Below are 12644 nucleotides of genomic sequence, written 5' to 3' on the forward strand. Positions count from 1 at the left end.
TCAAAGCTAAATTAGAAGTTTGACTATTCAGTGAAAACAGAAGTCGATTTTATGTTGGAGGAAAATTGTATGTCTCATTCAGTGCTTAGTGTCAAAGGCTCTAAGCTCCCTTTCAATTGCATCTTTACACATATTAGCATGAAGCAACATGGAAAGCTTTATTATCATATTGAATAATAGAATACAGAGCTGGTAGGAATCAAAAGATGCATCTAATCTCAAGACAAAATCAATTATACCTATGTAATTCCTGACAGATATTTCTCTGACCAGCTCATAAACAGGCAAGCCATGAAGCATCCACAGTCCCAGTGCTTTCAACATTCCTACCAAAAATAACCTAATAATAATATTTAAAATTAAAATTTCCTATGATTTAAGCCCATTTTATATTTCCAGACTCTCGTACTTCTGTACTATTATTCTCTTAGGTTTTTCTCTTCCTATTTCCAAGTCTTTTCAATACTTGAAGATTTGTCACATCTCCTCAGCATGTTTACTATTTTTATAGTAATGCAACATTGTTGACTCATGCTTAACCTAAGCACCACTATCCATTCCTCATGCCTACATTTTAGATAAGAAGTATCATCTAAATGGAGCAGCACTTTGAATTTGTTCCTGAACTGCATCCTGATTTTCTCAGTCTATTTCTCCAACTCAATATTAAACCTCTCCTGGGTATATTTCAGCCCTCCCAGCTTTGAGTTGTCTGTAAACATAACATACCTGTAATCAATACTGAGAACCATAACTTATGGATATTATATATCTGCAAGCCACTGCATACAGGATATTTTCTGCAGTTTGAGATCAATACGAGACAGGGGTAGTCACATCATGCTCATTTATTCATAAATTAAAAACAGCGGAGAAGCGATTCATGCAAGCAACACTATCCCTAAGCAATTCTAATTTATGTATCTTACACTTACAGAACATGGCAGAAATCCACAGTTCCCCAGCCTTAATGGTATGCACATCCATATGCAAGCCTATCCTTTTAACTATGTTCTTAAATCTCTTTTGTACAGGTGTTTTAGGAATATTAGATATTTTGTGCTTTGCTGATGTATTATTTTAATAATTGAACCATTGATGTAGTTTCCACATAAAATTCAGCTACTTATCGTGTCTTGTAGCCTTAATCAAACCAATATGTACATATTTAAAACGTTCACTGATAAATCACTGAAACCTGTTCTGTACCTTCCCAAAACCAATGTCTGTCCGATGGCAGACAGCTTAGGGCTGCTCTTCATCTCTCTAACCATACACGCACATACTCAGCCATCTGAAAATGCACTGTTCAGTCCTCAAACACTGTTTTTCAGTTTGCACTTACCCTTTACAAGTCTTTATATAATCATCCCAGAATGCTTTTACTTTTCATTCTGTGAGATAACCATGGAGACCTGAAAGGGTTGACGTTTCTCAGCAAGGAGGAGTAAGGCACTGCTGCAGAGTCTTTGTAGAGGAAGTAATCCCAAACTAATCCTGTTTATTTCAGCAATAGTTGTTCTATAGCCTTTACCAGTCAACATTGTTCGGAATTTTCAGCAGATTTTTTTTTTTTCTTAATCTGGAAGCAGTTCTAAGAAAAAAAAAAAGAAAAAGAAAAAGAAAAAAAGGTGGTTAATTGTTGTGAACAGTTAGCAATATGATCAGCTATGTCAGAAAAACTGCAACAGCAGCTTCATGTGTTGTTCCCAGGCGTGTTAAAGCAAGCTAATTTTAGCAATCCTTATGTATTCTCAGAACATGTGTTCATTCTTTATGAAATTGTGGGATATTTTAGTAGAGGGATTTCATGTAAATTATTTATGATTAATCCTGTGGCTTGGTTTGGCTTATGTCCACTCGCAGTGAAAGAACTTTAAACTTCTTAAGTGGAAGCATGATGTGAAATATTAAAGAGAAATATTTATATATACATTCACTTTCTATCTATGGATTTCAGACACAAGATAAAAGGCTCCCATTGTTGATTATTTCAGCTCTCTTGGTACTACTGCAGAGCACTCACAGCAAGTTCGGAGCCCTAGTATGGGGATTTCAAACTGACAGAGGAACACTCCAAACAAGCAGTCTCTTCATTTGCCAAAGTCTTCTGAGCTAGCAATAGCAGTTTTCTTATGGTACCAAAAAGATCAAATATAATGAGCCACTTTAATCACGCGCTGGAGAAACAATTACATTTCTTGATTAAATGATAGCAGTTTGGATGAGGTAATGGTGGCAGGAGCTCACACCCTAGCCCTAACTATATTATGCATCACTTCAAGCTTTGCCCTAGGAAGGGGAGATGTTAACTGACAACACAGGCAGGTTTCTATTCCAAACCAGCAAACTTCTCACAGTCCTTTTTAACAGATGCGCTCAGATACAAAACCTGACATGCTGTCCAGCCGGTTGTTATCTTTAAACAATATCATGTTTAAAATGAAAATTAATTCAGTAGGTGCTCAAGTAATTTCCATTAGCCAGTTTAATGCTCCCTGTTTTAGACAAATCTTCTCTATGGAACCATACAGTGACAGATTGGTTCTTCCTTGTTATCAGGTATCTGGTAAGTGAGCCTCATCAAACAGCTCCGGCGACTATAAATTATGTTCTTGTTCCCCTGGATACACCCTTATGTCCTTTGCAATTTTACCCTCGCCTTTAAAACAAGAATTATCTAAGAGTAGAATTTGAACTTATCCAACAGATTCAAGGTTGTTTACTGTCTTCAGTGAATGCATGCACTATTTCTTATGGTTACCATATTGAAGTAATTTTGTCAGCTAAACCCATTCGCTGTAAGACAATGCCCAGTGTACAACACATTGAGTTGTCCCTCGTCTTTTTGTACAGTGCCTCTTTTTCTCCCAGAAATTCTTGAAACCTCCCCCAGAAAGAAAGTAATGTTCCCTATCTTGAGGTTTTCTCTCTGTATGTAATGGAGATTGGCCAAGGCAGCTCTTTGTTCTGTGCATTCCCTTCACCCTTCACTGATTTTGCCCCTTACCTGTAAACTTAAAACTTTCATATTAAAAGAAAGGAAAATCCACGGATCTCATTTTAACATGTCAATATGCTCCTAAACTCTGCAGATCGTTTTCCAAATCATAGCAAATTAATTCAACCAACTGAATTTCTAAGCTCAGAACAATCTGAGCAGAGCAATATCTAACCGTAGTTATTGTACTTTCAAAGCTACAGTAGGACTATAGTGCTTTAGCTAAAGCAGCTGTTGACCAACAGGAGAATATAAGATTTGTCAGACTGATCCCAAACATTGCATTCTAACAATCTGAATGCAACATTAAATGAGTTTTGCTTGCCGTGTCTGTGCCAGTCAGCAGCTCAGTACTGAAGGCCCTGCAGATATAGGAGAGATTAGAATTGTTTATGATGCAGCCAGGGAGCATGCAAAATGAAGACAAACTTGGTGAGAAGACCAAATGGATTTTGCTGCCTATTCTGGGCATGTGGGGGGTACTCAGTAAATTAAATGAAAACAGGGAAAAAAAAGTTTAAAACCGAGAATGCTATAAACATTAACCATGCAGCAAACACCTGTAATACAAACGAAGCCTGAGGTTCAGAAATATATTCTAAGTATGTTCATAAAAATGTTCTGCTCTGAGCTGACAACATACTGCTGTACTAAAAATGATGATAGGAAACAATAAGGGTAGTATTCATGTTGCCCACTCTACCAGCCTACAAAATCAGGCTAGGCTTCCTCTATCGCAAATATAGAAGGATAAGTTTCTCAAAGGTTATTTGAGAATATTCAAGCTAGGCAGTAATATAAATCTTTCAAAGTGCAATCCAGAGCACTAACTTAGTGCTCACCTTGGTTGCTCTGAATTGTTCCCTGGAGGTGCCAGCTCTTCTCCACTGGTTACAGCTATCTAAATTCCTTATTTAGAAAGTGAGGTCAGTATTTAAAATCAGGTTTTGTGAATACTTCCTGAATATGCACTGATATGTCACAACTTCCAAACTGGCCAAGTCACTGTATTTCATTAAATACTAATGAGATTAAATTTTAATTGTTGCAAGTTCTGCAAAAAATCCCTACCATATTCTGTGTATCTGAAGCAGTAGAGTAGTATTGTGTACATACCCCTGCAGATCTTTAAAGTCCATGCTGTACTTAGGCAGCATGTGAACAACCTTTTCGAATATAAATATCAAGCGTAATGGATTTTACATCTAATTCCACTGGCGTAAATACAAAACTATTTCAATAATGGGAATTTATACAGAATAAATATCAAGCCCATTGCTTCATACTTTTGTGTAACACAAATTACATATCCTTTTCCAGCAGCATTTTTAAGACAAAGGAACATCTTTTCCTCTCCTCAATGTAGATTAATTCACCAAAAAAATAAAATCAAAATATTCATGCAGGATACAGCAGGGCAGCAATGCAGTCCCACATCTTTTCAGCATATTCCACACGACCAATGGTCTTCCAGACCTTTTCATCATGCCTGCATACTTCAGCCACCTTTCATTAGAAGAAAAAGACATGGGTGCTGAGATCTCTTTCTTATTACTTAGCAGTCCAGAATTGAGCTATCTAGGGTAAGTTAGTCATCTAGGTCTCCCTCTGTCGTCAACAAAGTGGCAGGTACTTCCAGAGGATGAGTCATCTCATCTGTTTTAGACATATCTTAGAAGATTATGAATCACTCTGAAAATCCCTCTCCCGATGGATTACAGATGAAGCCTAGACAACGAGATTAGCCAGGACACCAAACTTTTAGGCAGCTAAGGCGCACGCCTGATACTTGAGTATTCCTGTAAAAATTATGTCAGTTAGAAAAGGGTGGGTTTTTTTGAATATAGACACATTTATTCTGAACTATCAGACCATAACAGCATAAATCATTAACAGCTTGCCCTGATTCTAACCAGTGACCTTGAGGTGAAAAACTCCCTATTCTTCTGCCAACTTTTTGCACTAACTAATTCACATTTGAACGCTTTGCTAAGGCAGGTGCAGCTGGGCAAATCCCCTGGCAAGTCTATAAATTAGTGACTGAGGAGCAAATTTTTTCCTAGCCAACTCAGATAGTTTTTAATCCCCATTGGTTAATAGTGCTTATTGTTTCTACATCCTTCTGCTTTAAATTCATACAATAATGCATTCATAAAAACTGCATTCAAAATATGTAGTGACTCAGAAAAGAGTGAAGCGTTTTCACAGTGGTAAAGGTCTGTTCTTTCTTTCCCCTTCAAAATGAGCTGGATAAGGAAAAAGAAACTGCTAATTAAATTACAAAATTTTGAAGAGGTCAAAACAGTGTAGCACACACGGAGCCTTAATTCAAAGAACACAGGAAGTGGTGCAATTCGCATTTGGTCATCGTTGACACAGATGGTAACAATATAGTCAGGATTTTAGAGAAACACACTTATGTCTTTTTCATCCTTTCTCTCCCTCAGGGGTCATTGCACTGTGATCTATTTTTACACTGGAAAAAAAAAAGTTTTCATTGTTAAAGCAAGTTGGATGCTCCCATATCTCATATTCAATCAGAAAGCATTTCAGAAAACCTAGCGTCCTCCTGTCAACCTGCTTTGAAGCATTTCTACTGGTTAAAGACATCATTCATCCACAATATTGCAGCCACAAAAGCCTTTGTTTTTTTTTTCAAAGTGAAAAGAATAACTGAACTTCCAACAACTTATGAATAAATGGTATATATTAAAATATTTCCTTCAAAAATGCAAAAGTAGAAAAGAACGTAAGCAGAAAAGATAATAAAGGTAACTATATGCCTACAAAACTCTAGGGGTACTGATTTCCAGACATTAACTACCTTTTCTTTAAATTCTATCTTTAGTAGAGTTCATCTATGGAATTAACTGGCAGAAGTAGCTAATCAAATATGATGAAACTGATACTATGTTATGTTCTTGATTTTTCCATCATTTTGAAATGCTGAATTGCCAATTTATTCATGAAGCCCACTGTATGAAAATGGAAACTCAGGGCAGGGAGAAGGGGTGGGAAAACTGATGAGAAAGATGAAAAACGTGGAAAAAATAAAAGAAAAAGGGCAGGGACGGCAGGGGATTTGGAATTGCCTGTATCTTACTGATTACAGCACGAGACAGCTTTGCATTACCAAATATATATTATACAATACAGATTTCATATTTTACCCATGATATCTGCAAAATAAATATATCCTCCATCACCATGGAGGTTCATAAGCTCTGGAGGCTCTCTGGTGTGATATAGTAGGGTCACAAACTTGATCCTTTCCATACACTGTCTGAGTTCAGCTCCACAGTACGAAACATAGAGTAGCTCCAGAAAATGCATTTTCCAAGTCTCCTTTCCTTACTGGTAACACTGGAACCCAATACTCAAAGTCAGAGCTGTGCCGTTTGGCCTTGTCTCAGCATACCGAATACAAAGCCCACTTCAGTTCTCTGGACAAATGTGACTCTCAGAAATAAGTTTTTAAACTTATTGAAACCTTTCCATGGAAAAAATACTGTCCTATAATCTCCAAAGATCTGCTGTTTTCACAATCACACGTCAGTTAAGCTGTTTATTAGATCTGCAAACATTTGGATGAAAAAATGTCTTTTTTTTTTTTTTTTCACTGTACAGCCCAGCAAAACCTGCAGTATAACTTCAATGTGAATGCTCTTAATAGATGTTTCACATTGTGCCATAATTTCCAACTGAAAGTGTCTAGTGAATATAAAGATACACATAATGATTTTAAGTTTCCTTTTAATATTGTTTATATTTAATATTCCTTTTACTATTTTAAATTGAGACTATATTATGAAATAACATTAAAATAGAGACTTATCAGATAAAGGAGAATTTTCATAAAAGAATTGTTTTGATTTGCAGTTTACAACTCCACCCAAAAGTGGCAAAAAAGCTCTAGCGTAAGGTTTTATTTTTGCTTGCTTTATTTCTGAACACATATTTCAGTGCTGAAAATAGTACAAGAGTACCTACATTTTGATTCCTACCAATTCTCTCTTTTCAACTTGCAGCCCCTATCTTCCTTAAAGCAGTCCTAATCGCCTTTTTGGGCTTGTTTATTCATGTGTTGTGAGTACTGCAGTGTCTTCAGTCTCTTCAGTAAAAGATCCTGTGAATCCATTCCCATTCATCTTTCCTTAAATACCAGTTGTCAAATTGCCTCCTTCTGTAACTTTGGAATAATACTTAATCCTGAGCTTCCTTTTCATATGAGCTTATTTAGAAATTTGCTAGCAGCAGCAACATGATCAAATCTTCAGGAAGACATCCAGTTTTGCAGGCATCTAACAGTCCAGCATGCATGTGTAAGCTGTATTTTTGCTTACTGAAAGGCAAATGAAGTCTGCTGCTTTCAGCATTTTTAGGAAGTTTTACAGCCCGTAGTACCAAAGTAAACAATATTCTCCACCTATGATCAGCACAACTGACACTACGAAATTCTCATCTCTGGTTTTGGATTATTCTCCAAGCTCTCAGGAAATAATTGCAGTCTGTGCTGCACTTCAGACAGAACATCACTGCTTTCTTTCCTGTGTTTGAGGAGAAAGTCACCGTACTGCTCCCACTTTCAAACAATTCTCCTGGTTCTCCCTCATTCACATCACAATCAATTTAAAGGTGCCTTTTGTTTCCAAAATCCTTCTGTGTCTGACTCCAAAATCCCTCCCAAATCTCATCACCTCTCACGCTGCATTTCCAATATCATCTGTGAGCAATGTGATGCTAGTTCTCTAACATCATAGGAGGCAGATATCAACTAGCTATCTCATCTGTCATTCTCATTTTAAAATACACCTCTCCTCTTTTCCCCATTTGACTAGTTCTCCCTGACACTAGCCTTATGACTGGCTTTTTTGACTTTTACTTCAGAATTTTCTGGTTGCCCACTATTCATGGTCTTGCTTATACAGTATTCTTTCATTCTGTAAGTAATTTGACTAACTTCTTTGAAAATCCAACCTTTAAATCAGACTTTTAGATGGATATGCAAGAGCTCTCCATTCCCATGTGTAAGAAATCAAGCAGGGAGGGCAGGAAACCAGCATAGCTGAGCAAGGGCCTGTTGGTCAAACTGAGGTGTAGGACAGAATTGCGCAGGCAGTGGAAATAGGGAAGAAGGCCTGGGAAGAATACAGGGATTCTGTCTGGATGTGCAGGGATGGAGTAAGGAAAGCCAAGGAAAAGGTGGAACTGAGCGTGGCAAGAGATGCAAAGAATAAAAAGAAGGGTCATTTTATAGTTACATTGGCCAGAAAAGAAAGGCTGAGGAGTGTTCCCCCTCTGATAAATGAGAAGGGTGACCTGGTAATGACGGACATGGAGGTACTCAACAACTTCTGAGGTACTCAACAACTTCTTTGCCTCAGTCTTCACTGCCAGCCAGGCTGCCAATGTTTCTTGGTTCCCTGAACCTGTAGATGGGGTATCAAAGTCCCTCCCACTGTAAGCAAAGAGCAGGTTAGAGACCATCCAGTGCAACTGAACAGGTACAAGTCTGTGAGGCCTGATGACATCTATCCCAGGGTCCTGAGGGAACTGGCTGATGAAGTTGGCAAGCCTCTCTCCATCATATCTGAAAAGTCCTGGCAGTCAGCTGAAGTCCCTGGTGACTGGAAAAAGGGATAGTGATAGGATAAGGAGGAATAGTTTTAAACTAAAAGAGGGGAGATTTAGATTAGAGGTTAGGAGGAAATTCTTCTCTATGTAGGTGGTGAGGCAGTGGCACAGACTGCCCAGAGAAGCTGTGGATGCCCCATCCCTGGAGGTGCTCAAGGCCAAGCTGGATGGGGCTTTGGGCATCCTGGTCTGATGGGAGGTGTCCTTGCCCATGGCAGGGGGGTTGGAACTAGATGGTGTTCATGGTCCCTTCCAGCCCAAGCCATTCTCTGATTTCATGATTCTACGATTCTGCGATATGCCAGAACACTGAAAACTGCTGTATGTCTTCAGTTTCTTCACTAGAATGGGGGTCCTTACTCAGGGACAGAAGAAAAATAAAAGGTCAAGTTTTCAAAATAAAAAACGTTAGTTCCTGATGTTTCCCTGGGACTTATTTTTCACATTGAAAACTATAACCACAATGGTATCTTCATTGTAAGCTTGGCCACTGAACATTTTACAGTGTTACAGATGCTGCACTAATTTATGTTTAGGTGGAAGAAAACTGAGGAAAAACTCCAGAGAGAATCACCTTTCTAATCATGCCTTTTGAATCTTATTTTATGTACTTTGCAAGTATTTTTTCTAAGCATTTATTAGTATTTATTACTATATCAAACTAACTTCAACATTTAAATTTTCATTGTTCCACTGCTGTCACATCTCAGCTTTGCATTTCACCACATACAAAAATACTTCTAAAAAATACACAAAACATTTGAACTAAGCAAAATAATCATGCCTTTCCTGTCTAATGTCCATACAATGTCCTTACAATCCTCCTGGTAAAAGAGTGACTTCTATATATAAATATACCTGCATTGTAAGGCACTTACACCTAACAAACATCTAAAGCTTAATTTTTCCCTGCCCACCTTATGCATAATTAAACCATCTCCACTGGGTCAATGCAGGTAGTGGTGATGAGCCTCTTAGTTAAACCTCCGAGAGCTGCATTTATTAAGTTTCTTTGGAAGTTCTTTATCTTACAATATCACTAGAAATAAGTCACAGACAAGAAAGTTACTTCTTATTTCAACTTTCAAGAGGGAATCTTAGATCCAATAGAGGAGTCCCAGGATTATCTCTGTGGTAGCTTTGTTAAACCTGTAAATTACTAGAAATTAATTATTTTACTTCCATGACTATATGCCCCAACTTGGTGCCATTTTATTCCTCTTTCAGCCCTCAAGTATCAGGACACTTGGTTTGTATGTGCCATGCTGGTGCCCTTTCACTTCTTGCCTTCTGTGATACACTGCAGTTAGGGTCAACACATGACTAGGCATTTGGGTGACAGGAAGTACTGGAGAAAGAAAGAAAGATTTTTATTTGTCATTTTATTAATTTTCTTTCTCCTCTAACTGGGAGACAGGAAAAGTCTCTCTGAATTATTTTTAACTTTAAAAATAACCGTGCTATCTTTTTCTCCCCAAGGCGTTCTATATATTGACAAGGCCTTTAAACTCCGGACTTCATCCTAAAATCTGTGCTGTGGAAACTTCTATCACCCTCAGGAGGATTACATAGATGACAAAATACTTACAACTGAGCCTTAGTTACTGCTGAGGTGTATTATAAATTTCCCTAGAAACCCCTAGAGTGTGCTTAAGTCTGAAGCTGTATCTCAAGTCATATTTAAGCAAATGTGGTCTAATGTATTTTAACAGGTGAAGAGAGTTTTGCCTAAGATATGAGCTAAGGAAGGTTAAAACCCCTGTTTTAATTAGTTTAGCCCATTAACTGTGTGTCATTAAGAGCAGAGAACTGCATTTCCCCTAATGTAATCACAATTTAAATGCAAAATAAATGTGAGAGTCAGGTAAGTGAAATATTTCCCAAATATGGGTTTTTAAGCACTTGCAATTGTTGTGATAGCTAAGGAGTTTGCAAGTGTTTTTGGCTGGGGGAACGGACTTGAGACAAAGCAAGTACTACTCTTGCCAGCCCTAAGGGTGCCGTCTTCTCTGAACTGATTGACGCAGAAATTCCCTGCACTTGCTGGGAAGATAGGTAAGCTTCTGTCAGATGTATACATGTAGGTAGGTTTTACGATAGATCACACATATCTACTATTCAGATTAGCAAACTAAGAATGACTAAAAGGGTTTTATAGATCAAATGTAAAGCTTGGAATAAGCAGTAAGAAAGTTGAAAATAACTTCCAAAACTTGACCTTGATCTGTGTGCTTTGGAGTTGGTCACTAGAACGGGGCAGGCAGCATTTGTAGGCTTCACAAACCGTGGGAGGGATTGCAAAAGCACAGAGGTGATGGATGAGTACATTTCTTTAGAAGTGCAGTGACATGAATGCAACATGGTTCCAGGGCTTTTTTATTGCAATAACAGAAAGAAAAGGAAAACAAAAATTTCCAATTTAGTCTCTGCCAGTAATCTGTGTTGCAATTTATTGCCTTGTGCTTAGGATGCTCACCAAGAGTGCAGAGCAGAGTGCACCTTCAGCAAGGCAGAGGGCTGAATTTGGGCATTCCCTTTCCTGATAAACTCACATGATGCAGAGATAGGAACTGCCAGGGCCATTTTAAAACTGTAGCTTTGGAAAGTAATTAGATCCACTCTGCACCTGATTCAGAACTAGGATCTCAACTGAGACTTCCCATTACTGGTATTGTAGCATATGCTGCCTGGCTCCTCTCCCCCAGCAAATAGTATTCTCAGAGAGCTGCCTGCTTTGGTCTCTTCATTGGTACCCTTCCACTGCGTATAAAATACTACAAGGGCAATAACATGCTGTAGCTTCTTGTTTGAGGCAACCTCCAAACATTAAAAACTGTATCAAGAGAAGAAGGGAGACCCTGCGTACTCCCTGTATTGATGTTTTATGTATTATGGAAATGGACAAAAATTCTGGGTTAAAATCTCCTCAAAGTAGGGAAATGAAACCATCAGTCTCTTTTCTGGGCAATCTTCCCATGAAAATATTTGCCATTAAACTATTCAATATACAACTCATTAATACAATTGAGGTGATCACTTATGTATTTTAGTGAATACCGTAATTACTATTTTTTTACTGCTGCACATTTCATTGCTAATCTTATCTGAAAGCAAGTTTAAGAAATATTGCAATTTCCATTAAAAATTAGATTGATTCTCAGAGGAACTGAGTTTTCCATCTTCTCTAAATGGTAGCATATTCTTTATAATAACAATATGGTAAGAAGTGGTTTGCAGACTTAATCAGACTGTGCATGTGAACAAAGTTATTCAACATGCGTAAGTTTTTGCAGAGCATGACCTGAGCATCGTAACGCTGCACTGATCACCATGAGTTCTGCCCACATATAAAGATTCAAGTTTGCAGACTTTTTGGATTAGCATTGTGTCTCTGCATGTTTATGACACTTGCTTAGTGTTGATCAGCGATGCATGCTCCCAGAATTCAGTAATAAAATACAGAACACTGCTTTCTGTTCCACATCATGTTTTTTTAATATTTTGAAATAGTTCATAGATAACAGACAAGTTTCTACATAAACATTTACTCAAAATATATAAAAAAGAATAATTATGAGTACATATTAAAGGAGCTACTTCTATAATACGGCTTACTTTCTTTGCTGGTTCCTAAAATCAAATTTTCAGTGAGATTCTAAGGGAATTTTTTCTCTAGAAGCAGACAGGCTTGTCCTTATTAAATAGGCTCTGTGGGAAAATTGAAAGTACAATTATAGTTGCATTTTAGTCATCTGAGATGCAGGGTAAGACCCAATGATCTTTAGCTGTACTTTCTCTCTCCATACATGTTGTGATCACTTGCTCCCCAACTTTGGCCCTCTAGCACTTACTCACTGACTGTAATACATTCCCACCTCTTTCAAGTGTATCACATTCAGCTTACAAACAGGAAAGCTCATCTCCACAAGGCTGGGCATGCGAAGGAACTCATTTATTCTGTATATTTTTACAGGTGCTTCTCCAGCAATTAAAATATGCAAAGCTCTCT

This window comes from Aythya marila (genome assembly GCF_965140915.1).
Source record: "Aythya marila genome assembly, chromosome: 3".
Classification (NCBI taxonomy): Eukaryota; Metazoa; Chordata; class Aves; order Anseriformes; family Anatidae; genus Aythya; species Aythya marila.